Here is a 26642-nt window from a genome sequence, read left to right as displayed (position 1 = left end):
CTTCATAGAATATGGTGAGATTTAAAATAGTAAATAGCTTAGCTCAGTCCCTGTAAATCATTGTTAGCTATTGTTACTGTTGTAAATAGGTATGTGAGTATTTTCCCAACTTCAATTTCTCATCCATCCATGTGAATTTTGAAAAGAAAACAAAGGAAAAAGGTCCCCCACCTCATTCCCGCCTCAGCATTTTATCTGCTCGGATACAGCACATGTTCTTGCCCACAGAGCATTCACGAACTTGATGCACTTTGTACTTTTGGGTGTCAGAGAGGTGAACGCTTAAGGACCCACTGACTCTTGGACCCCAGACTCTACCTGAGAGAGAGGAAGGGGGAAAATGAGTTCTCCGTGGAGTGAGCACATCTCCCCTTTAACACACCTAAAGTCCTGGGTAAGATAAATGAAACCAATGGCAGGAAGACTATGAAAGAGAAGGCAGGCCTTCCAGTGACCTGCAAAGAATGACTCATTGACCTGACTTAAACACTGTCGGAAGAAGTTCTTCTAATAGAGAGGAACTAACAGCAGAAGGAAACTCGGACATCAGAACAAAGAGAGCACAACAGAACAGGTAAATAGATGGGTAAAAAAATTACTACTACTCATCTTCTTGAGTAGCTAAAATTATGTTAGATTTAAATTTTAAAAACTTCTTGAGTTTTTAAAATTATGTTAGATGGTTAAAAGAAAAATTATAACTTTTTCTAATGTGGTTCTCAATATATGTAAAGAAGACATGCAAATGATTAAATTATAAAATGAGAAGGACGAAGGGACAAGGTATGTAAGGGTCCTACATTTCACTTGAAGTGGCAAAATACTGATATTAGACTGTGATTAAGTTCCAGATGCATTGTAGAATTCCTAGACTAACCACTGAAAAAATTACTAAAAGATATACTCAGAAACACGACAGATAAAGCAAAATGGAACACTAGAAAATTTTCCAGTAACCCAAAGAAGGCAAGAAAAGGAAGGAAACAAAAATCGAAAATAAACAAAGAAATAACAAAATGTTATTTTGTTATAGACTTAAGTCCTAACAAAGTATCAGCAATTTCATTAAGTGTCCATGTTCTAAATATACCAATTAAAGGGCTGAGACTGATAGAGTGGATTTTAAAAATGACCCAATTATATGGTGTCTGCAACAAACTCATTTTTAATATAACGATAAAAGTAGATACCAATCAAAGGATGATTAAACAGAATGTAATAACACACAAAGTCGCCTTCAGACGAAAGAAAATGACCAGAGGCAGAAAGGAACATTAAATAATTATAAAAGTGCCAATGCACCGAGAAGATGTAAAAGGGTATGTGGTTTCAAGTCACTTTGTGATAGGCTCTGACTATTGCACTTAATACTGGTGACTTTGGGCTTCAATTTTCTGTAAATTTCCCTAAGTGTCAATGTTCCCATCAATGACATAGAGTTGTTCAAAGGCAAAAATGAGTCTACAGCCATGCTACCCTGAACAAGCCCGATCCCATCTGATCTCGGAAGCTAAGCAGGATCGGGCTTGGTTAGTACTTGGATGAGAGCCCACCTAGGAAGACCAGGTGCTGTAGGCGTAAAAAATAAAAAAAATAAGGGATTGTAAGCTGACAAAGTCCTTGCCATCTTAGTCAACTGTTGGTTGTTCGGCCTTTAAAAAAAAAAAACCCGCAAAATGAAGTACCTTCATATTGGCAACAAGTCGGTTTTACTTCCACCGTCAGAGCACATGGTTTGGCCTGCTCAACAATGGACATGAGAAATCCTCAGGTAACCTTGACTTTTCGACTCTTTAGGTATCATTTCTTTCTTATGAATGGACATGAGCATTATTTGCAGAGCATAGTGATTCTTCTCAAGGGAAAAAATACATATACATGTGTGTGTGTGTGTGTGTGTGTATGTGTGTGAGAGAGAGAGAGAGAGAGAGAGAGAGAGAGAGATATTACGGTAAATTAATAGGGCTTTGAAACAGAGATTCCAATTAATTTTAGAGCCCATCGTGTAATGACAGGTGAATCGAGGAACATCTGTTGACACAGAAAGTAGTGACTGTATATGGTAATAGAGTGGAATCCAGATCCTTATATATTTTTACCTGCTTCTTCTTTTCAGATTTAAAATAGGAAGGAAAGGAAAGGAATTAGAGATAAATTATACCATGAGATTATTATTTAATATCCCACAAAACAAGAATTACAAAAAACAAAAAAATATTAGTCAAGTAATCTCATTTGATGTTTCCTTCCTTCATTCTCTCTCCTCTCTTTCCCTCCCCACTTCCCTTCTTTTTCCTTCCATTTTTCTTTCTAGTTTCTGTGTGCTTTGTATCTTTTTGGCGGAGAATGAAAGATCTTTTCTTTTTGAGGATAATTCTTATCACTGTGTGTGTGTGTGTGTGTGTGTGTGTGTGTGTGTGAACCACTCTAACTCTTACGATTCGGGTAGAATTAAAACAAAAATTTTAGTTGAAATTAACTAAACGGTCTAGGCCAAAATTTAGTATTCCACAGACACTAAAAAATATTTTTTAAAAAAGAACAAAAAGAAAAAACATAAACGCTACCCCACCAAAGGTATACTACCCCTTGCTATTGACAGATGGCAACACAGCATCCCAAATAGTAGGCGCTATGATTTTCATCCAGCATAACTGATCAAAAGGATAGAGTGAAACGGATTTACGAATTTACACTAATTAAATTTTAACTTAATTTTAGGAAATGACTTAATGGAATGAATTAGTAAATGATAATAAATAAATCAAAACCAAATTTCAAATAATCTAACATTAAGCTTAAAGTTATAAATTTATTAATAGGAATAAACTGATATTCCTAGGTTTTTTAAGAGAGTGCCATTCATTGTGTGGTACTGTATTCAAAAACATTCAGATACTTTGAAAATCTGCGAGACATTGGATATCAGAGCTTATTAAAGGTCAGGCTCTCTCACGCCACACTTAAGAAAAAGTCTTTAAAGCAGCATTTTAGATAATTTAACTGCTTTAGAAAACAGTTCCAGAAAATGAAGCTCCAAATCTTGGTTTTCTGTACTATACAGTTAAAAGAGCTAGTAATTTAAAAAATGTATTTGGAGCATCTGATGATTATCAGAAGGAAAATCCACTGTCCAGCTAGAGAAAGAGCTAAGTAGTTCATAAACTCTTTTGTTCATACTTAACTGCAGTCCTGTCTCTATTTTTATGTCCTTACACTTTATATACTAACTTATAAAACAATTAGTAGCAGTTTTCAAAATTATTACATTCTTAAATATGGTTGTCTAAAAATGAGCAGAATATAGATCTTTAAGAGGAGCAAGGAAAACAGACATTAACAATATCTGTTATCAATAGTTATTACTGATACCCTTAGTCTCGTTGGCCATGGCCACTGAATTTGACTCTGAAAAAACATGTTATATCAAAGTTACATGGATCAAAAGGCGATTAAGGTAATAATCAGCTCTTTGCTCACCTACATGACAGATGTTTGATAAGTAATTTTTTATATTCACCTCCCAAAGTTCCATTCTCTTCATGTTATAGCAAATTCCAGCTGTGATAAGATTAGACAATTTACTAGAATTTTCAAAGGGGGAAAATTCAGATTGATTCCTTCCCATATGATTAACTTGATTTCAAGATGAGCTTGTAAAAGTCTGCATTTATAGACAAAAGAATTAAACAAGGTTTTGTCTGTTTATTTTTAAATCTCAGCTGGTTTATGGGAGAACAGGCCAAGCTAAGACAATGCATTCCCCATCTCAGCTCTATTGGCTCAGCACAATGGACGGGCCTAGAGCGGTTCTCGTTTTTGACATTCTGCAAGAATGAAACCCTTGCAGGATGCCAAAAACGGAACGGCCCTAGGCCCATCCATCCACAGTCCCGAGATGCTGTGATTGAAAGTGACATGTGGAATCAGTTGGAGGAAAATAAACTAAGTCAGGGGAAAATGACGCGAGTAACAAACTAAGATAGAGAGGAGACGATTTAAAAAAAAGAAAATAGCTTTGAGGAAGTATTTTGAGATACGGCAGACAGAAATTTCAAAGCCAGAGACGCAGAATCTGCTCACATAGAACGCACACTCTGGAATAGTACGTATTTATCTATCTAGTCACTATCTATATTTGCATGAAATTACTTTAAATACTGATCTGTAACCCAAAATATATTGTAATATGTCTCCTTGATAAAATCCTTTTTTCCTTTAATGAACTTTACTAAAGACTTTACTGAGGTTGGCATTATAATATTTTTACTGTCATAAACGAACTGACTCAAATCTAGAGTAAGATAAGTAGAAATTTTGTTGGGAAAAACGATAACCTTTTAGGGTATGAACCAGACAGCTAAAGAAATCTTATTTAAAATTATGCCAGAGCAAACTAAAAAATGTTTAGAATTAAAAGAGGCATCAAGTCTTTAGAGTTAAATAAAAAATGGTTTGAAAAGGTCTATCTTCAAATGTGTAGACGTGAAATATATGTAGAAAGGTAATCTTTAAATCTTTATTCCATTCAACAGTCACAATTTCAGTTTTTACTATTACATCGGAATGATCAAAAAGATCACCGATTTGTTTGTGCTTTTGTTTTCACACAAGCGCACTAGTTAATGTGTACACACACTCTGAACTATCACCGTCCTGGAGCGATAGGTTAACAACAGGCCATACCTGCGGCTCGTCTCGTGGAGAGGAGCCCGCGCCCCAGAGAAGGGCCAAGGTTTTGAGGGGAGATGAGGCACAAGGTAGAATGTATGTGGTTCTTAGATGAGGACAGCGGGTGAGGATGGAAATTAGAATGTGTTGTCTTCTGCCTTTGACGGCAGCTCAACTCTGCTGCCCCTCTACCAACAACAAGGCCTCCTCCCAGTGAAAATACAAGTGACGATGTGAAAAGCGATCACTCTCAACGTTTCAGGTGACAGAAAGGGAAAGGGTGGTTATTGGTGCTCGGCTGGGAAGACCTGGTCCTTTATGACTCAGTCGAAGGCCCTAGATCCATAATTCCACACAGATCCTCTGACTCGCTCTCCTCATCTGAAGAGTGGATATAACGGTACCTACGTCGCTGCATTGTTGCGAAAATTAAGTAAGATAACCCATTTAAAGGGCCCAGAAAAATGCAGGACACACATACTACTTGACGTATAAACGTTGCTGTTCTGAACATCGTCTCCCTGACTCCCTGGACAAAGTATAATTGATTTCCAAAGATGAGAGAAGTTCTCAATCACAAATCCATTAAACCTGAAGGCCAATATACACATAAACACGGGGTTTACTAATTCTCCGATGCTCTCGTCCCTGGAATTATCAGTTGTCAAAGATGCTGCTGTTCCACAACGGAGACGATAAAGACAGTCACATCGCTCTGTGTCACTCCAGCCCTGTGAGTGTGTGTTGCTGACCAACGTGGACACAAACACTGATTTTATGTTCTTCGCTAAATATTTCCTCAAAAAGGTGGGGTTAGAATTCTGGTGTCTTGGTCACAAATGGCGTCCCACTGAGCCCACTAGCAATACACTGAACATGGACACTTTATAGTGCTTAGAGCATTTGAGGTTTAGGGGCTCTTTGAACAGTGCCTAGCTTACAGTAAATCTTATAAAAAGCAGTGTCATCATCATCATCATCATCATTTTTTTAAGGACTTACACCTGTCCGGTCTCTCTAGCCATCACAGTAGAGTTCATGGTTTATTCCTCTTGATCTCTAGTATGTTGAATGCTGCTTGGCCTCAGAAGTGCTTACTTATGAATGAATAACTGAATACATAAATGAACGAAAGAATAAATGAGTAATCAAATAATTAAGAGCATGTAAATCAGTAAACAGATTTGCTGACCATGTTCTATTCTATTGTGGCCATCTGGTCATTCCTCTAATCTCTTGCCAAGCTGTTGTCAAGTTTGATTTGTGACTTTGGTAAAATATATGCCAGCTTCTACAAGCTTTATTAATCTCTTTCTTCTTGCCAACTTGTGTTTGGATAATATAATGCTGAGGTGGGATAAAGTTGTTTTCCTGTGAACCAGAAGAGAAGACTAGTTTGAGCTAGAAGAACGTGAATTTAAATAAGGGAAGATTACCTTCAAAAAAATGTGTGTGGGTGTAAAACTCTGCCACAACATAGCTACTGACATTCCTGAGATTTTGATTCAGGGATTCTCAGCTTTCTTGAGTCTGGTCACCTTATTCATATGTCCAGAACTTCATTTCTTAGCCATAGAAACTGGGGAACCGAGCAGTGATCCACACTATGCAAATTCATGAGAAGTTGACGTACAAACCAGAATGCCAATATTTTCATTGTACACCAGAGGAAGCGGTTATAAAGATCGCTTTGCTAATGTATTCTTCCCTTGAAGGGGAACTTTACATGGTGGCGAATTATAATTGAAAAGTTGCTTAGTGATCAAAACTAAGAAAAGTGAGATGATCTTAATATACCTATGATCAGCAAAGGGGGGTGTGGTCTGTTCTCCCCACTGTAAAGCTATAGCTTGCGATGTTCTCTTTAGAACAACCCCTTCCCCGGCAGTGTGAGAAGGCCAAGGTCAACATCCTGATGCAGTCTTAAAGAGTGCTGGGAGGAAGAAATTAGATGATGAGATGAGACATGTATGATATATTGCCAGGTAATAAGAACTCTATATTGATAATCTTCAAATTAGAACAACAGTACCTGCCATGTAGAGCCTAAACTTCCATGTTCATTATGTTTCATGACTGATCTCCTTGAGGACACCTTTTACTCACCCAAATCTTACCCTGGTGTATTTCTTATGAGTTGGAAAACCTCCTAAGCACCAAACAAAGGACAATTCAAAATACCTGTGTTAGAAGAGCTTCTATGTACCTGTGTTAGAAGGGCTCCTAATACCCCTCAGAGAGGCATTTTCAATACTGTTTTGTTTTCTATGTTTAATAATGTTGATCATAATATAGAATATACTTATGACATTTTGATCATTAGGCAATTCTAACGATTGCAATGATAATTCATTTGATGAGGATGACAGTCACAGAAAAGTTTTAAAATGTGATATTTCAAATTATATACCTATTTTTTTTTTCTTTTTTTATTTTTTACACCTACAGCACCTGGTCTTCCTAGGTGGTCTCCCATCCAAGTATGAACCAGGCCCAGTCCTGCTTAGCTTCCGAGATCAGACGGGATCGGGCACATTCAGGATGGCATGGCTGTAGACTATATACCTATTGTTTATTGCAAAAAAATATAATAAGATTTTTCAGGCATAAAATACATTATGTTGGGATAAATATTTTGGGGGAATTACAATGAAAATATGGTCTTAAGAGGTTAAAAAACATAAAAATTCTGACTTCTAAGAGCTTATTCTTTTTTTAATAAATAATGGTGAAATACATATTGCAATGAGGTTTTTTTTCCCCCACACTGCACTCATTTTAAAGAGTAATGTCGCACTTTTACACCATAAATCACTTCTTTTGCAACAGCAGCGACTGAAACTTATGATCGAAGATTTCAGATGTTAACTTTAAAATGACGAAGGAAACAGACAGGTTTCCAAATTCTTTCGAGAGATATACAAGAAAAAAAAAATTGAAGAGCACCGGAGTAATTTGGTCACTTGTTTTCCATTAAAACATTTTCTATTAAATATGCCAATATCTCTGCCTAAGTCACAGCTGTAGGGAAGCTAATAGGTAGGTGGGCTATCTGTAGTCTAGTGGTTGTTTTAACACCTTGTGGCCTCCGTATTCACATTGATATGTTTTGCTTCGAGAAGGTTTAATCGTCATAGTTTCGTTTTGCGGATCACTGACCCCACTCATTTTCAGGTTGCCGTTTCAGAATTCTATTCCCAGAGCACTGGCTCTCTCCATGTCCCTGTGTTACCCTGTTGATTGTCCAGTGTCCTATGGAAACAAGTGATAGTGAAGACATCATAAACATGGATGGAAATGTCTTGGAGGAAACAAGATGGTCAAAGATGGCTCCTGGGTAACAGGACCTGGAGGGATAAAACTTCAATTTTTTTTTTTTTTTTTGAAAGTACTCATGGGAACTAGAAAAGGCTATAACATCCTTAAAGAAAATAACGCAGATTTACCACTACCGTTTAGGATCAGAATTTCAGCTTCCCAGTTCCCATGAAAAGAAAATTCTAGTTCCTGAAAATCAAAGGAAAATCTAATAAACATGTTTCTATAGGAAAATGGTTAACATGTTACAGTAAACCTTTTCCAGTGGTTGTGTTGTCATCTCTTTGAAGATCAACTTTAATTACTGATGAATTGGATGCATACTTCCTTAGTGGGAAAAATGTAGAAATATACATGAATCCTCTAATAGGTGAGAGACAGACTACCACGCATGACTGTGTAGTGTGTGCCCTGACAAATATACTTGGCCAAGAAGTTCAGGTGAGGGGTTGAAATCTGACTCCAGTGCATCCCATCGCCTATGATCTCCAGTAACGTCCCAGAGGTATTATATCTTCCTTATTCGTATAAAGGTGCACGACAGGCTAATAGTGGCCTGCCATCATCATGACAGAACTTGAGGGCATTATGCTAAGTGAAAAAGTCAGATAGAGAAAGACAAACACTGATGATATCACTTACATGTGGAATCTAAAAAGGCTGAACTCACAGAAACAGAGTAGAATGGTGGTTACCAGGGGCTGAGAGCAGGTGAAATGGGAGAATGCTGGTCAGAGAGTATAACCTTCCAGTTTGGAAGACAAATAAGTTCTGTGGACCCAACAGCAACGCATGATGATTAGTTAGTAATACTGCATCGTATAGTTGAAAGCAGTGAAGAGGGCAGACTCTTAAATGTTCTCACCACCAAAAAGAAATGGTAATTATGTGACTTGATGGAGGTATTAGTTATGCTGTATTGGTAATTACTTCGTAATATATAAGTATATCGAGTCAACACTTCATACACCTTAAACTTACACAGTGTTATATATCAATTCTATCTCAATAAAGCTGAAGAAGAAAAACAGAAAGATGACAAGAAGACTGGCCAATGCTCCTAGCAGCAGGATGGCCCAGTTCTACACGAGACCAGCTAGACTGAACAATTTGAGATGGTCTAAAATCCCAAGAGTTGGTTTATACATTTCAGAGATGTTACCTCGAATTGTTAACTTTCTTAATTTTTAAATTGTTAATTTTCTTAATTTTACAGCACCTAACTTTAGGTCTTACTTAAGGTTGAGAAAAAATTTTGTTTCTTTTAAAACACATCGCATGCATTTTCCTAATGGACACTGTGAATAATATAACTGTTACTTTCTCTTTTTGCTTTAGTCATCGGGAAGGTCGAAACCAAAATCTCAACTGCACTAAATGACTGTTGAGAAATACATAGCTCAGATGTTGTCATTCCAAAATACCACCTCCTACCATACACCTGCTAACCCCAACTTCACCTTTTGTTCTTCATATTTTCTCTAATTCCATTTGCATCTACTTGTACTTCAATCTCATTATATGCTTCTAAAACCTTCTGTGAAATGATATAGGTATTTAAGTAAAGAAGTTGGCAAATGAAATTTCATTTCTATATGCTTTTGGAAACAATCACTAAAGTTCCTTTTAATGGGACACAGAAAAAGAGTTTTATTGTGCCCAAACTGGAAAATCTAAAAAGTGTGACATATTTCATATTTTATGTCTGTATATTTTTTCTCATCATAATATCTAGAAGACTTTGAAAAAAAATCATGCTAACTTAAGAGAATATGACAAAAAGCTAAATAATCAGAAGTTCTTGGTCCCAGAAATATAAACACCTGAAATTAAAATAAAATCAGAAAGGTCAGCCATATTTTGTATCAGAAATGCACGTTTTAAAGAAATCTAAACTACTTAACAAACACTGCATTCCTATCGAATACTAACTCATCATCCTACCACCTTTTCACTTTTAATTTTGTTTTTTGGCATATTTTTAAAATTTGACTTTTCCCAAGAATAAGAGTTTAGTGATATTTTTAGACCAAATATATTTTAATTATCTATAACTACTAGCAAAGTATTGCTCTTTTATATATTTAGACTGTGGTGAACTGGCTTTACAGTTCTTTTTGAGGCTACTTGACATGGTTCCTGAGTATGGATTCTCATATGGCATGTGCAAACAAAAACGCCTACATTAATTTTGTAAAATGATGTTTTAATTAGGCAGAAGTTGGTCATTTACAGGCCAGAATGTTTAACTACCAAGACATCCCTAGTATCAATGAAGTGTGCCAACTTTCCACAAGTGAAATGTAAAAATTGTGACAAACAACTTTAAGAGCAAACTTCAAGGCAACAACTGGTCTGAGAAGTCTCAGAGGATGACAAGGAAATGCAAGTGAGTAAGGGAAGAAAAGCAGAGGACAGCAAGAGAAAAAAATTCCACTTCTCTTCCTCTTTGCAAAGCCTGAGCAAATTCTGCATGTGGTTAATGAGTCGTCATTTGAGGGTCTTTCCCTTCCTTTTTGTCTGGTAGTGTAGACAAGGTGCTAAGAAAAGAGGATAAAACTCCCCAGGGCAGGAACTTTGCATACAGAACCTAGCAGAGTGGCTCTACCACTGTAGGTGGAAGTCCAAGTTTGTTTCTCTCAGTCATTCCTGCTTTAACAACTATCATGTGCAAGCAACTGTTCTAGGTCAAATGTAGCTGAGGGCAAAGAGCAAATACTCTGGGGTTGGGCAGTGGCCGTGATCTGACTGTGAGACAGTCCTCAAGAGACTTTTTCATCCTCTGCTGTCCCAGGCAAGAGTCAGAAACACACAAGCAAGGAGAAGAAGGGACACAGGTTTATGAGCTAGGTGTACTGCTCCCTAAAGTCGGTTTCCATCGCCGCTGTTAAATTGTGTGGTTGCCATTAATCTTCTACTGGTTATACTCGCCAGACTAAAGTTAGTTTTGGATGTTGTTGTTAACTAAAGTTAATGTTTTTTTGTTAATTTTCTACCAGTTGTGCTTTGTAAGACATGTCAATTAAGATTGAGATCTGTTTTAATATTTCCAGACATAACAGCAAAATTCGTAAGTGAGCGAGAAAAGTTACATGTGCATACCCGGCACCATAGCTGATCATTTATTTTACATCTAAACATCTTCATGTCAAGTCTGAACTCTCCTCCCTATTCTTTGTACTTATTGAGTGGATGATTCAAGGCTAAATTTCAAGCTATCTGTCTATATGGAGATAATGTTATTTATTTTTATTTCGGAAAAACATATATTGAATAGAACTTCACAGTATGCAGTAATCGAGATAAAATAATTTCTTTAATGTGTCGATGTTATGGAAGGGTAGGGTGTTCTTCAGTTTCATTGATTATAGAAGAAATTCATGGTACATGGTAACAGAATTTTTGATTTTGCAAAACATAGCTCTCAGCTAGTCCTTCTACTTAAAAGTCATACTATATATTATTTAATAATGTATTACCTACTGCATATGTATGAATGATTACATATGATAATTTTCATATATAATCATACCTACTCCAAGTAGAAAGACCCAATATCTATTTTCAGCTCTGCTACTAATTAGCTAGGTGACCTTGACCAAATCATCATTTAATTTCTCAGGGTGTCAGTGTTTTTACCAGTGAAACTGATGATGGGCTGGGTGACCTCTTAAAAAGTCTCCAGCTATACATATTTTAAGAAAAATAAACATGTAAAAAACGTTAAATATAATAAGCAGCATATATTTATATTTCCTCTTGATAATACTAAAGAAGAGAGTCATGGAAGAGACATGACAAAAAGAAATCGTATTCTCATATCATCCTGGAATATAGAGGGTCTCTAAACAAGACAAGGCTTGCACTCCTCTAAAGAAGATCCATAGTTGTCCTAGAAGCAACCCTGGTCCTCCAGGCTCATGACCTCCCCTCTTTGTTAAGAAAAGTAACCCAATTAAGAGGATCTACAAGGAGATATGGATAAATGAATGCCTCACCCACCAACTCACACTCACTCAGTCCTGTAAGGAACATATGACTTGTAGAAACTAGAAAGGGGTTAAGTTAATTCAAACGAATCTCTGATTCATGGGACTACTGTACACAGGAGACTTTCACGCGAGGTTATGGAAAAGTTTGGAGAACAAAGTAACTTCTTAAGACTGTGCCGTGAAATGGAAAGTACCAGTCCTTCGGTTTCCCAGGGACATCTCAGAAATGTCTTTTCTCGTTAAGACATACCCTTGTCTTCCCCCCAGATTTCCCACGGTCCTGTCTCCTGCTGCACCTCCAGCTGTGCCCTGGCTAGTTTTTCCTTCTGTAGAAAGGAGAAATAGGTGATTCCGACCGGACCATTCAAGTCACTCACTAAATCCTATTCATAAATACTCGGGTTTCTTCTTCAACATTTCTGAGAAGTGCTGTTTAATTAGTTGATCAGAACTGAGCTGTCATCTGTCCTTGTGACATGCTGATGAGAAAGTAAAAAAGACTTTTTTTTAATAGGTATAAAATTTTGCTTACGGTGTAAGATTATTTCCAACAGTTTATTATATATACTTGTAAAGCACGGCCCTTAATTTCAGAAGGATTGTTTCTTTGCAAAGGAAGCCGTTACTATGTGGGACAAAGACATGTCTTTTTTGTGTAGAACTGCCACCAGATTTAAAACAAGCCTCAGAGTCATAGGCTGAAGTTTGTGGCCATTCTTAAACAAAGAAATGCCTCCCTTGATTGACTGATATTTGATGGCTTTCTAAAAGCATTTAGGACTTTGAGGATGAGTATTATAAAAAAGTATGTATAGGTATTCACTATGTAAAAATTATATAAAGCACCCAGGTTACTTAAAGCTTCCTATAACAAGGTTGTAAATATTAGACATTTCTGATATATATACATATATATATACAGCCTTGAAAGTATACAGTGGGTCTTAAGATTCAGCATAACAATATTTTTATATGGATTCACATGCAATGTTCAATCACAGACACACTAGATACCTAGCAAAGTGTGAGCCTGTCATAGCTGAAACCATTGCAGGCCCTGCACCAATTCAATTCCCCACACCTAGGAGTCCCTTGATAGCTGCCATAGCTGACGACTCATCCATTATCTCTTAAAACAGGATTATTGTCCTCACTGATGAAGACTGGGGCACGACCCTGAGGATGTAAGATAAAATAAACCTAGATGGCTACGTATATATAGAATCGACAAGCCTTGGATGAACCTACTCGTGATGACAATGGTGAATCATAACAATGGCAAAGGGCATTTTACCAGGTAAAGGTAAGAAAGGAAGTCTCCTCCTGCTGTGTGCCTTGGGTCTCAGTGTGTTCTGTACACAGGCTTTTATTTCGTGATAAACAAATCCATATTGAGACTTACTGCTGTGTAGACACACCAGAGAACATCAAAACTTACTGCTATGCGGAGAGGCCATCGAATGTGGAGGCAGTTTGGGGAAAAGAGCAAAGTGAATTTCAAGGCATAAGAAAGCTCTCTTTATTGATAGAAGGTATCTTTCTTTTAAATCAAAGTTTTACCAAAGGACTGAGCTTTTATGGCCAAAGATGAAGTAATGGGAGTACTCTGATTTATGAAATTGTAGTAATCAATATTCCTGTATATGAAGAAATATGTGTGTATATGTGTATATGTATATGTGTGTGTGTGTGTGGCATTCAGCAATTGGACTGGAGTCACAGGTGCAAGTTTCTGTCTGAAATTTTCACGAGTAGACTTATTTCAACAAGCACTTTTGGCATGCGATGGCATGAGCAAGCCTCTTCTTTATCTGCACTGTGATGGCAGTGTCCATAGTGCAAGTGTCCATAGAGCAAAACTTGAGAGCCCGACTGATTTGAATCCCGACTCATCGTCTTCCTGTCTGACGCTGGACAAGTGAAGCATTTAACCTCACCATATCCAGGTCCTCATTCATAACTCAGAAATAGAAAGAGCACATACATCTTTGGGTAGTTGTGAGGATTAACTAAGAGTCCTTAGACAGGGCCTGACACATAGTAAAAGATATATTTAATAGCTATTATAATTATCTAATTCTTATTAAGTACCTACTAAATATCAGGTGCTTATGACTCCTGTGTAGTGAATATTAATGTAACCTGAAATTTCTTTATACTCTTAAGTATTAACGTTCTGTACTTCTAAAATTCCTTGTTTTTCTTTAACAAAATGAAGTATCTCTTTGCATGACTCCTAATTTTCTCCCATAAACAAGCAAACTCATTTAGAGAAAAAAAAAATCTAACAAGAGAATGAAGCTACGCTTCTTTTTGTTTCCATAAGGATCTCTTAACTTATTCTGTGAGAATGAAAATCCAATTTTTTTAAATCAAAGAAGCAATTTCACATGTTAATATCGTTTGGCATTTACTTTGTTCAGGCCTTGAAGGTAAAACCAATTCTTTGCATTATTAGACTTGAGTTTTACTTCAAAAATAAGTTACAGCAGCTAAATGGAATTAGTCTAGAGCAAAAGAGAGGTTTCTTTAATCACGCCTCGCCTCACAATCGCCCCAGAGGTGACTAACCTCCCAAAGGCAGTAGGTCTAAAAGTAGGCCTAATTTCTATGTAGGGAGGAAAGGAAGATTTTTAGCAGACGGCAGAGGTGAGGACTCAGTGGCTTTCAAATTACAATGCCTGCAGTGAGTACTTGAGGAATACAGAAGCACAGCTCAGAAAATAATAATTCCCATGTTAGACTCTGTGGCTAAGCCATTCAAAAGCCTGTAAGGCAATTTAACAGATGTGAATGGTAATTACGAGGGATTCTGATAGGAAACAGGAGAAAAGAAAAAGAGGCAAGAAGCGCAGGGGGAAGGAGGTAAAAACCCAGGTTTCAGAATACTTTAAGTCAGGACGAGAAAAACTGAAAGCCGAGAAATCATGCGCCCTTGTCCACACAGAGCGACACACAAACCATGAGATTACGTTTTTGTATTACTACAAAGAAAACAGAAATACTAATGACCCGATATTTTTTAAAAAGGAGAACTGGGCGTATTGCACTAATTTCTAAGTCCTTTAGTTAAGTAGTTACATTTTCTGGTGGCTACAATGTAGAGAAAGACTTAAGAGAGAAATAACTGAAGACAATGGCACAGAAAGGAGAACTCGTGGCAGAATGGTGAGAAAGAAATAAGGATAGAGGCTGAACCCTGCAGCTGCAAAAAAAAAAAAAAAAAAAAAGGAGAAAAGTCAGAAAGAAGGAAGTCCCAACATAAAGCAGAAAAGAGGGGAAAAAAATAAATTTCCTGCAGCCAAATGTTTCTGGCTACCTGTATTTTAGACTTCCATAAGCAGGGCACATATATGTTTGAAATTATCAGCATAAATGAAATATTAAATTGCTTATATACATACATCTAACTTTATTTTACAAGCATAAGAATACTAAACTGCATTAAATAAATGAGTATTGTATGCATATATATAGCTGAGTTTACAAAGTGGGATTTAGCAATTCTTGATTGAAAAAATAGTTCTTCACCATGATTATGAAGTTTAAAGAAATGAGAGAAAGCCCAGAACTGCTCCCAAATTTATTTATTTTTATACATACATATAACACATATATACATATATATATACATACATACATGCATACATATACATATAAATAAACATAAATATATACTCACACACATACAAACACACACACCCACATAAAATAATAGACGCCCTGCCCTTCACTATCGCAGAGTGGGCATTAATAATTGAAGAAGGAATGAATGAACGAACTAAGGGATGAATGACACAGGTCTCTGAAATGTGGAGATGGAATGGCGACAGGCTCTGTTAGGCTCCCAGCGTTACCACTTGCCCTGCCTGGGACTATTCGAAGCCTCAATTCCTCCATCTGTGAAATCCAGGCTAATATGAAAACCTATAACCCATAGAATTTCTGTGAGAATTCAATGATAAAATCGAGATAAAGGCTGAGGCCACTGCCTGCACAGAGTCAGCACTCATTTTAATTACATGGGTTACTGCTGACACTATTATGGAGCCCATCTCAGAACACAAGGTACAAGATCTGTCCTGGTCTATGATTTTCCTGCCTGTAGATTTCTAGACTTAGGGCTAAGAAAAACATATTAGTCTTGAAATTGCAAAATTACAAGCTTTTAGCGACAATGTACATTTGTAGTTGGTGCCTCAGCAAGACATATTGGGAAGGCCGTGGAAAAAGGGGAAAAAAGCAACCAAGAGAAACGACTCAGTTCACTTAATAACCCTGGCATAGTTGTGGTCACTTAATAAATTCCCTTTTCAAGAGTGCCTGAGTCATTAAACGAGGCTCCATTTTGAGGGCACTAGGACACTATTTAATTGCAGGCTCCAGGAAGTTATTAAATGGGACCCTCGTGGTTTGAAAACAATTAATGAATCATTTAATGAATCACACACCAGTATATTTGTGAGCCCAAGAGGCTTGAATGAGTTAATGCATGACTCTGTGAGCATGATTAATAGTGCAAGTGTCATTAAGAGAAATAAAGATAACTGGCAATGAAAAGAATCAACAGAGCTTGTCCCCACATAAATTTAAAGAATATACCAAAAAAGAGGGGAGGGCGTACCACTTCCAAACCATTTCAAACAGTCCTTAAACATTTTATAAAGAGCTTTAAGTCATAAAATAGGAGGAAGATGAACACTAGCAGAGAACCATCTTTCAAAAGAAGCGACGAGTCAAAAATCAGGCACTACTATATTGTCATAAAAATGCTTCCCAGCGGCGAATGGTATTTTCTCTCCTAACTTCTGCAGCATGTACGATCAAGCCATGAGCTAAACTTGAAAAAAAAGACTATCAGCTTCCTCCAAAGTATTTAATTAACATTCATAAGAGCTGACATTCCTCCAGAGAACGCTGGTTGGCGTCCCTCAGCCCAGCATGTTCTTGTCCTGCGTACTCAGGTGATACAGAATCTTGCCTGATTTGCAGCTGGTCTCCATCTTAATGGTGTTTTTAGTAGCTGAGCTTTACATTGATTTTATTATCCCTCCCCATCTCCTCCACGTATGGCCAGTCCGACCCAAACTCTGTCGTCTGACACACTTCTCGGATGCCAGTCTCAGATGGCGACCTGGATCTGTACGAGTTTGGTCTGCTCAACATTGTCTGTGTCTCCGTTCCATCTGCCTGATATAATATGTGTCCCAGTCTGTCCTGAACTTCCCTGATGGGGACTGTTTGTGGGCGCCCTAATGCCAAGCTCTAGTTACAATACTGTCACCTGGCCTGCTCTTCTCCTAGTCTCCCCAGGCTACCTCCCTCCTCAACTGTCCATTAGATATCAATCACACAGTAGGTCTGACTCACCCCAGCCCACTGCTCCCTGCTGTAGGTGATCCATCCCTGGTCATTTCTTTAATCATTATTTTGAAGGCTGCCCAACTATATGCTAGAGATCAATAACCAGAAGAAAATAGATTTGGCTTGAAAAATAAAATCCGTAATTTATGCCAAATCCCAGATACAGATGAATGGTTTCCCCCAAATTTTAATACTCCCCGAATTCTCAGGGGGTAAAATTCATATTAACTTGGGTCCATTCACTTCAATAAATATTGAGTAAACATGACTGTCTTATCATTCTCTTAGCAAAGCTGATAATTCAGTCTGCTAGTTTATTTTTAAAAATTAAAGTGAAATAAAATAGGAAAGGAAAGTTCCTCCAAAGGTGAATGCTTTAATTACAGCAAATCCATTAATACGTTCTCACAGGTAGACAGCAAAGCATCTTGCACTGTCAGAAGCCGAGATGCAGATGTTCCTCCACAAGACCGAATGCAAACTGCAATTAAGCGGGTACACGAGCCAGAATGTGAGCTGTGGAGAAGTCATTCACCATCTTACTTTCTTCCGCCTTCGGCACTAATGTCATCTTTGAATGACTTCCATCCTACTGATGCTGTCTATGTAATTATAAAACGCTTTCCATCCTGTTTCAAGCAATAACCTATTTTACTTTTACTTTTCTGTCAAATGAACTGAATAAGTTTTAACACTTTTACATCCAAAATAGAGGCAAATACCACTGATATTTTTGAGTGGTTGCTATTACTTCATTCTCGATTGATTAACAGGGAACATATTTATGTTTTACATGTGGAGAACATACCTGTGAGCCCACGTGTGTACACACACACGCACACACATTTTATTTTAGTCTCCTCACGCTTGAGCTCATCTTTCATTCGCATAAATTATTTTCTAAGTTTTAATCACTAGGTTCTCTGATGAGAATTTCACTGAATATCAATGACCCAGACTATACAGAACATACTATCCAAGAGACATCATTTAAAAGATTAAAAATACTTATATAATAGCTACACCAGTGCTTTTCAAAGTAGTGCGTTCTGGACATGTCTAGGTGTCCCTGAGATCCTTTCAGAGAGCCCCAAGGTCAAAACTATTCTCATGATAATACTGACACATTACTTGTCTTTTTCACCCTCCTTCTCTCACGGGTCTAGAGTGGAATTTGCAAGAGGTTCTATCATGTATGATGGCATAAGAGACGAACATAGATGCAGATATGTTAATTAGATATCTTCTGTTAAGCTGAATATTAGATTTACAAAAATGGAAAACATATTGCTACCCTTCTCACTGTTTTTCTTGTAAGAAATACAGTATTTTTTTTTTCATAAAATGTCATTTATGTAAACATCGAGTGGGTTTGTTATTTTAAGAGAAATTATTAGGTAGATATTTTAATTCACTTTCAATTTCCAATGTAGGAAATACCGGGAGAGATAACTCATAATAAAAAAAAAATTACTAGGGTCCTCAATAATTTTTAAAAGTTTTAAGGGATCCTAAGAAAGAAACATTTGGGCATCACTGAGCTAAAGACAAGCTGCTGAATCACTGACATGTTGAGGTGGGGAAGCTGAATGATCGAGAGGCACACAGAATGTGGGGCCAAATGGTTAAACTGAATTTTAATTTTCCTTATACGCGATTCCTTTGATTCTTCTCAAGTCTGAAGATATTTCTTAAAGATTGTAGAAAAAAGAGAAGTGAAATATTGATCCTAGGGAGCAGTATTCAAACTATTGCACTATCCCAGAAAAATAAAAATAGTAGCCTTGAGTTCTCGGCATTCTTTCCTTCCTCCCCACTGTGACTGATCAGCCCTTTGAAGTAAAGCATTCTGTAGTCTTGTAGAATGTAGAATAAATTACACAGAAGTAAAATAAGGAGAATATAATGAGTCTCAGTTTTGAGTTTCATGCTATGGATTTTAAATCTGAACAAAATATGTCAACATATTAAAAAGAAGAAGGTCGGAAGAAGGTCAAGTTTTGATGGCATCTATCGTGTCCAATCAGGCTTTCTCACAGTCTGCTAAACACCTCCCATTCTTTTCATCAGTCTTTATCAGCTATGCATTCTTAACTTTCTATTGCTTTTTTCTTAATAAATATTATTCCCTTGAAGTGTAAGATGAACAAAGAAACCAAGACTCAGGCACAGGCAACCAATATAAAACAGGCCTCTCATCTTATTTGTTCTTAATTTGGGGCTTCTTTTAACACTGGTCAAGGCATAACCTAGGCTGACCTTGTCAAGGTGTTGACTAACACTGAACTTACATTAAACAGATCAATTTGATCTGATTTTGTCACCGCTTATCCACGTCTCTCCCATTTATCTCCAGTTGTTTCTCTGAATACAAGTGCAGAGTTTAATATCTGTCTTTATAAACCTTTTACACTGTTACATTTGATTCTCTGATTTAAGTCTGCCACACTGCTTCCTGACTTCTGTTTACAGAAGCAGAACAGCAGCAGTGAAAAGGAACTGCCTGTTCAGAGTCAGACAGAAGCGGGTTTAAGTTCTGGATCTGCTGGTTGATTGTCTGATTTCTCCAAAGCTTGACTAGCCTCTTCCTCTGGTTTTCCACTATTTGCCTAAACATTTTGTTGACCTCCTGATATATATCTGCTGGGTTTCTTTTTTTTTTTAATTAGAGGATGCAAACCCAGACCCCTTAGTCTTTATTGCTATATTCAGGTTAACATTTCTATTCTAGGATAATAAATTGATATCTACCGTGTAAAGCTGTAGCAGAAATCAATGTAAATGAGACTTTTCAGATCTTGGGAGGAAAAACAAGCAACTCGGAACTTCTGTTACCCTAAACCTTATTGTGAACGTTCAAACTGCTTCACTCTGAGCCACAGTTTTATAATTAGGAATCCATCAAAAGAAAAGCTCACTCATCACCTAACCAAGCACTTAGTAGGCACGCAATATCAACTTAATTGAAAGAATGTCAAATTTTAATGCATGAACTTGAGTTGGCATCAGCAGTCAACACCTTGTCCAAATAGATGTGTAACAGCATGAAGAAGAAGCAACAGGCACGTTAAGCTAAGCTACGCGTTCTTTCAGTCCACCGAGAAGAACACTGAGAAGCTGTAGAATGTCAATACTTAAATATGGGTTGTATATAATAATATGATATGTAAAATATATACAATGTGATAACAATAAATTAAAATTGCTAATAAATTACAGTGCCTTCTACAACATGGAACGGGAGAAGTTACCCGACGTTTTTGGCAGTTTCAATAATTGAGAAATGTATAAATTTTATTTAGCACTATAATCAAATACTGAACCTCTTTCACCTTTTTCATTACATCAGAAATGTAACGGATCTTTATGATTTTTGTTGTCACATCTGTCTTTTCAAGTAATTCAAAGCAGCACTGTAGGATTTTCATGTATTCGGGAGGCTAAAACAAGTTACCAAAAAGTAGGAAAAAAAAGTTAAAAATTCCCTTACCTGGCACCATATACTTAATGTCAATCAATAAATCCGGTAGGTGTTTCTTTAAATTGTAAAGTTGCCTCACAGTTACTAATTCGGTCAAACAATTTTTGTAATTAGCCTCAGCCTTAATAGTTAAAATAGTCAGAGTACACAGGAGACGTTAGGGGAAAAAGTGAAAGACTCCATTCTTAAAAGAAATTAACATCTTACACATACATTCAGAGGCAGAAAAAATGGGAGGTGTATCTAGGATACTGAAAAAAACAAACAAACAAACAAAAACACCCAGCTCATCCAAAGACTGGCAGGTTCAAGGCTTATTTAAGCACAACTTTATTTTAAATTACTGTTGTGTAAATAAACATAATGTTGTGTATCTCATAAGAGTGCCGAGAACTAAAATGAGGTAATTGATAAGAAAATGGTTTGCAAACTCTTGAAAACTATAAATGTATGGTTATTTTTAAAAATCATTCTTTCTGATCTCTATAGTACTTTAAACAATTCTTGAAGAACAGAAATTGGGGAGGGGAGGGGGTGTATTCCATGGATAACGACAGCATGAAATAAGGTCGAAACATTGAAGTACAAATTTGGTCTGAGTTGACTAGAAAGATAATAATGAGAGTCAAGGGGGAAGAAGCTGAAAGAAGATAAACAATTGATGAAAAGTCCTGGATGCTTTATTTCACAGAGAATTCCGAAATACCCCCTCTGCCTAATACATTGTATGTGACATTACTAACATTAATAATATGGTTTTAAAAATAAATATAATGGAAATACTTTTCTCACTGATTCTAAATAGAAAATTTTAAAAGTCACTATTCAGGTTGGCCATGGAATAGCAGAGAATACCAAAAAATGATTCATTAACATACTTCGAAAAGTGGGCACCCAAAAAGCTTTAAAGTGCTGACGATCACACTGTGTTTTTAGTGTTTTGAAACCAGGCCTGCACGCTTTATCCTTAAGTTGTGGTCTGAAGTGTCATCTTCTGTCGTGGCTGCTGATGCAGAATAGTTTTGCTATTCTAGAATGGCAGTCCACATGAGTCAAAGCAAGTTTCAAAACTCCCTCTAAGATTTTTATTTTTCTATAGCATACCAGAAGGAAGGTTAGATAGGCTGTAATTCAAAAAAACCTATAATTTGGTTATAGTCTCTAAAGGATAAAGCATGCTTTGCTCACAATTGAGTGAGCGTCCTTAAATCCTTCCTTGTAAATAACATGGTACCTAAGCTACTTTCATTGCAGCAGTGTTTCTGAATACCCAGTTGGCTTACACTATGCAATATTAAAACATCTGAAGAGAAAAAGAAAGTTTCAAAAGAAAGTTTCAAGCACCTGGCAAAGTATCTAGGTACATGATGGGCACTTGAAAATTAGTGAATAAATAACGGAATAAATATACACATACAGGTATGAAACTCACTGATTGACGGAATTTGTAAAAATGGCATCTAAATATTCTAGATGGTTATGATTTTAGCAATCAATCAGCGAACCCTGAATGAGTACATTCGACGAGCCCAGCACTATAACCCACACGTATTTGATAGGACGTCAATGCTTACGTGAGTCTAAATATTTCAAGCATAAGCACACTTACACTTTGCATTTTGTTCGTTAACGGTAGTCTGCAAACTCTAATTCTCAGAGTTCTAATTAGCTGTCCTCTCATTGCTTTAATCTCAAAATGAACTTTTTTTCCCCTCCAGTACAGGTGTCTAAGAAATTTGAGTCCCAGGACTGAGCAATGATTCACTGGCTAATATTAGTGGCAGAAATAATAATAGCTCCCTTTCTTTAAAGACCAGACAGCATGCCAGAGGCAGTGGCATCAATAAAAACTAAGGAAGTTTAGGATTAGACACTAAAATAAAAAGGAATCGTCCTCTACATTTGCCACAGAGAAGCCCTCTGTTTTATCTTCCTCATGCTGTCAATGCGTTTGTTGTCAATCCTGAGAGAAAATCAAAATGCCTAATGAGAGCCATTTCAAAATAGCGTGACACTCAGAAAAGGCCAGAGTTCATTTCATATATTCTCTCTAACGTGTAAGAAACGACAGAGTAATCTGAAGGCTGAAAAATATTAGCAGAGAAAAAGAGACAAAATAACTTGCTTTGGCAATAAAAACAAATTGAGCTATAAAGACTATGCATCACGATTAAAAAATTAGAAAGACCTTAAGCCATTTTAGCTTCAATTAACTACTTGGTTTAAGGCTAGCTCGTTGACAGATTAAATTATCCAAATGCCAATGAGCACATTATATATTAAATGGGTTTGCCTAGAATTGAGCACTATAGTTATCCAAACAATTTATCTGGCAATTCTATCATTCCCAGAAAAAGTACTTTACTTGAGTTTGACTCAAAACAGCATTTATTGAAGCAATGTACAATTCTCCAAGTTTTACAAAAACGTGTATGCCCTTTTCAAAGAAAATATACTTTTTTAAAAAAAAATCTAAGAGGTGTGAAAGAGCATTTGTAAAGTTAAATACCCTAAGTGTATTTTTTTCAATTCTTTAACTTGAGGTGTAGATAAAAATTCAAGAATATTTTTAAAGTGGGAAAATAATATAATTCCAGTCTCCTGTTTGCTTTTAGATATGGTTATAAATAATAAAATTTCAAGAGTCTGATGAAAAGTATACGTGATGCTCAGGTGATATTTTCCAAATACTTATATCTACGTGTTATAGTCACTATTTTATAAAAAGTACAAAATTTGTAACTCATCAAGCAGCAATTCTAACTTATTTTTAACCACTTGACAAATTCTTTCTTGCTAAATTCCACTTGAAATGTCTTTGCTACCCACATGCTCCAATATATCTTCCCAGAAAGGTAAGGCTGATTTGGGCAGTACCTGTTGCAACAATGCTACCTGAAATTGCTTTAAGCTCCCCCCAGCCCCAAGGTATTTGCTGGCATTCTGTTAAGTAGTTTTCCACTGATGCTAACCCATGTTGAAGACAAGAGGAAGGAAAATATCAAAGTTTACAGAATACATTATAACCATTGCTATAATTAGGGAGGGAATAGGCTAAGCTCGTATAATACAGCCCCAAAGTACAGTGACTCGATCGAATTATATGGGTTTACATATCTTCTCCAGAGATAGGCAGCAGTCAAGGGTGAAAGAGTAGCTTTGCTCTATGAGGTCATCCAAGGACCCAGCTTCCTTCCACTGTGTTGCTGCACTGGAGTGGGAACAAAGAATTCAGAGTGGAAGCTGGGTAACCAGATCTCCATTCCAGCCCACTCAGAGGAGAAGCAGTAATCTCTTAGCAATCGTCAATGCGGATATTGCAAAAAATTATTTCTACACATTGATTGGCAAACACCTAGTCACATAGCCATACCCAGATGCTTGGGTGGGCGAGAAAAAAAAAATCACTAGCTCAGTAGCCAAATACTCAATTAAAAATTATATAACTGAACAACAGATTTTATGGGCAAAGAGCAATCTTTTCCTCCCTCCCCTGACCCAATCTATAAAATAGTTTTAGTCAAAATATCACTAATGTCATTTTCTCTTCACAGAATTCAAAGATCATTGAGCAGGCCTCAAACAACTTGTTGAGGTCACCTTCACAACCATGACTGAACTGGCATTTTAAATAGGATCACCTATTTTCTAGGTTTCTTTCAATGTGGGCAACAAGGGCTAATGTTAATTTAATCATCAACAGATCAGATGTGTTTCTGAATGACATTTTTAAAAAAGTTCCCACAATGTAATATCCCTGATGAAATATCTGAATTTAATATGACAACAGTCAACAGTTGTTAGAAGCAGAAATGCTTCTATCTGCCAAGAGATACTGTCATAATTAACAATCGAGAAACAATGTGAAATTAAATGGAAAATAAACTGATATATGTATGTGCTATAACTAGACACATTTATTGCCATAACTATTTAGATTTTATGACGCTTTGCTTCCTCTTAAAAACTGTTTTTTAAAATCTTCCCCTTTGATAGAGGAAAACATATCTACAGCACAATGTTGGTGGAGAAACCAGAAATTACGGTGTTGTATACATTTCACTACATTCAAACTGGTAAAGAGATCTGGTTTCTACAGAGATTTTCGAATCTTGACACATGAATTTTTCTTACTTGATGCACGAGTTTCAAAATAATCTTCCAAAGTTAGCAAAACTCTCATTTTGCCACAAATGGAAAAGACCTCTTACTCCTAAACCCTTCCTTCCTAATCTAAGTTTTTTTTTCCTTCTCGTTCCTTCACCGCACTCCCAGAACAACGGTGCAAATGGGCCTTGAAAAGAAGAAATGGGAAAGAATAAATGGGGGACCAGTGTTTGAACTCGAAAGTGCCACTATTAATTATCTTCCAATTTGGGGGAGTTCACCTAAAGAAAATGCTCCAGGCAAATGAAGCTAAGATTTTTTTTTTTTCCCTGCTCAAGGCAAAAAGCTTACGAAAAATTTCATGAGTAAATGTGCATTGAGTGCTTCTGCATATATCATGTAACATCGATATCCTGAGCTTTTCTCTTAACATGTCCCATATTTTATGTGACCTTGAACTAGAGAGAGATGACGAAATCTCTCACTTCTGCAATTCTCAGGCAATCTCAAATTTTTTTTTAGCTCGAAAGGAAATCATACCATTGAAGAAAAGAGAAATTTTGCTGTCGACTTCTTGGAGAAGTTTAACTAATTACATTAACTTGTATTTCTGTCTCCCCTATAAAACACAAATTCACGGCAAGAACTTTTATTCGAGTCCTATTTGTACTCAGCTCAGCATTCTGGGAAGAGACTGAAAACTGATTCGCTTGTGCACACATGCATGTACACAAACCATATAGTACCTTTATTTCTCTTACATTCTTCATTTTCTTGACAAATTTTGGAAATTTTACTACTATGACTATTCATTACCAATGTTGTGGGCTGGCTTAAACTTGGTTATTTAAATTTACCACAAAAAATGTTTCTAAAAACTAACATTATCCCTTTTTATTTTTTTCATCTCTCCGATTATTCTTTCTGAATAATAATAAAAAAAAACAAATATATTACTCTTCTACCACCATGTTGCAAATACAACTTGCAGTTATTTATTTTTATGATATGATTAATGAGTAAAACAGATTAATGAGTAAAAGAGCCATCGAGTACTACATTCGGTATTTCTTTTCTATTCATTTTCTATCGCTGCCACCACTTTCTAGAGTTCAAAAACTGAAATGACGTACAATTCTGCCTTTTACATCACTCCCCATGTTGAATCCCAAAGAAGACAGCATAGTAAGAAACACCGAGGAACTGCTTCGGTTTTACGATTTAATTCTTTGGACCTTGAAATGTCCCATTAGGATAATACGATTGGTTCCTGTTAGAAAGTGTCAGATAAGTCATTTAGACTAGTCATCTACCCCATGAGATTTCCTCCGCATCTCTGACAGCTGCTCTCCCAGATCCCACAAAGTTGACATTCCTTATCCTGGCTCAAGAAGCTCCAAGAGCAGGTGCCAATGACCATCCCAGCCTCCCGCCAACCTCATCCCAGCCTCTCCCTAACTTCAATTGCACGACAGGCAACCTTCGCCCAGGTCCCCACAAGTGCTCTGCTTTTCCAGCCGTGTTTGTCATCCCTTCTGCCTCCAGCTCTGCCTAACATCACATCCATCCCTCCATAGCCCATTCCAATGGGAGCCTTGTCTAATCTTTCCCCAGCAACCGAAGAGAAAACTTCCTTTTCTGCACCAGACTCTCTGAGCCTTTTAGCAACGGGTGCCTGTTCTCTTGCGCTTAGCACACTGCACCCTGTA

General features: G+C 36.8%; 1 protein-coding gene, 1 long non-coding RNA gene, 1 other non-coding gene and 1 pseudogene across 3 annotated transcripts in view; 2 read left to right on the top strand and 2 right to left on the bottom strand.

Moving 5' to 3' along the window:
• Positions 1-26642, bottom strand: part of PLXDC2 (plexin domain containing 2) — a 373661-nt gene that overhangs the window by 300092 nt on the left and 46927 nt on the right. The gene's annotated exons all lie outside the window — the stretch shown is intronic.
• Positions 469-20776, top strand: LOC120614659 (uncharacterized). Its single transcript, XR_005656038.1, has 3 exons — positions 469-574; positions 13121-13284; positions 17757-20776. It is a non-coding gene; the product is annotated as an uncharacterized LOC120614659 (long non-coding RNA).
• On the top strand, positions 1460-1578 carry LOC120614778 (uncharacterized; annotated as a pseudogene).
• LOC120614732 (5S ribosomal RNA) lies at positions 7111-7229 on the bottom strand. Its single transcript, XR_005656058.1, has one exon. It is a non-coding gene; the product is annotated as a 5S ribosomal RNA (ribosomal RNA).

This window comes from Pteropus medius, unplaced genomic scaffold (genome assembly GCF_902729225.1).
Source record: "Pteropus medius unplaced genomic scaffold, Ma_sr-lr_union100, whole genome shotgun sequence".
Taxonomy (NCBI): Eukaryota; Metazoa; Chordata; class Mammalia; order Chiroptera; family Pteropodidae; genus Pteropus; species Pteropus medius.
This window is presented reverse-complemented; position numbering and strand designations above follow the sequence as displayed.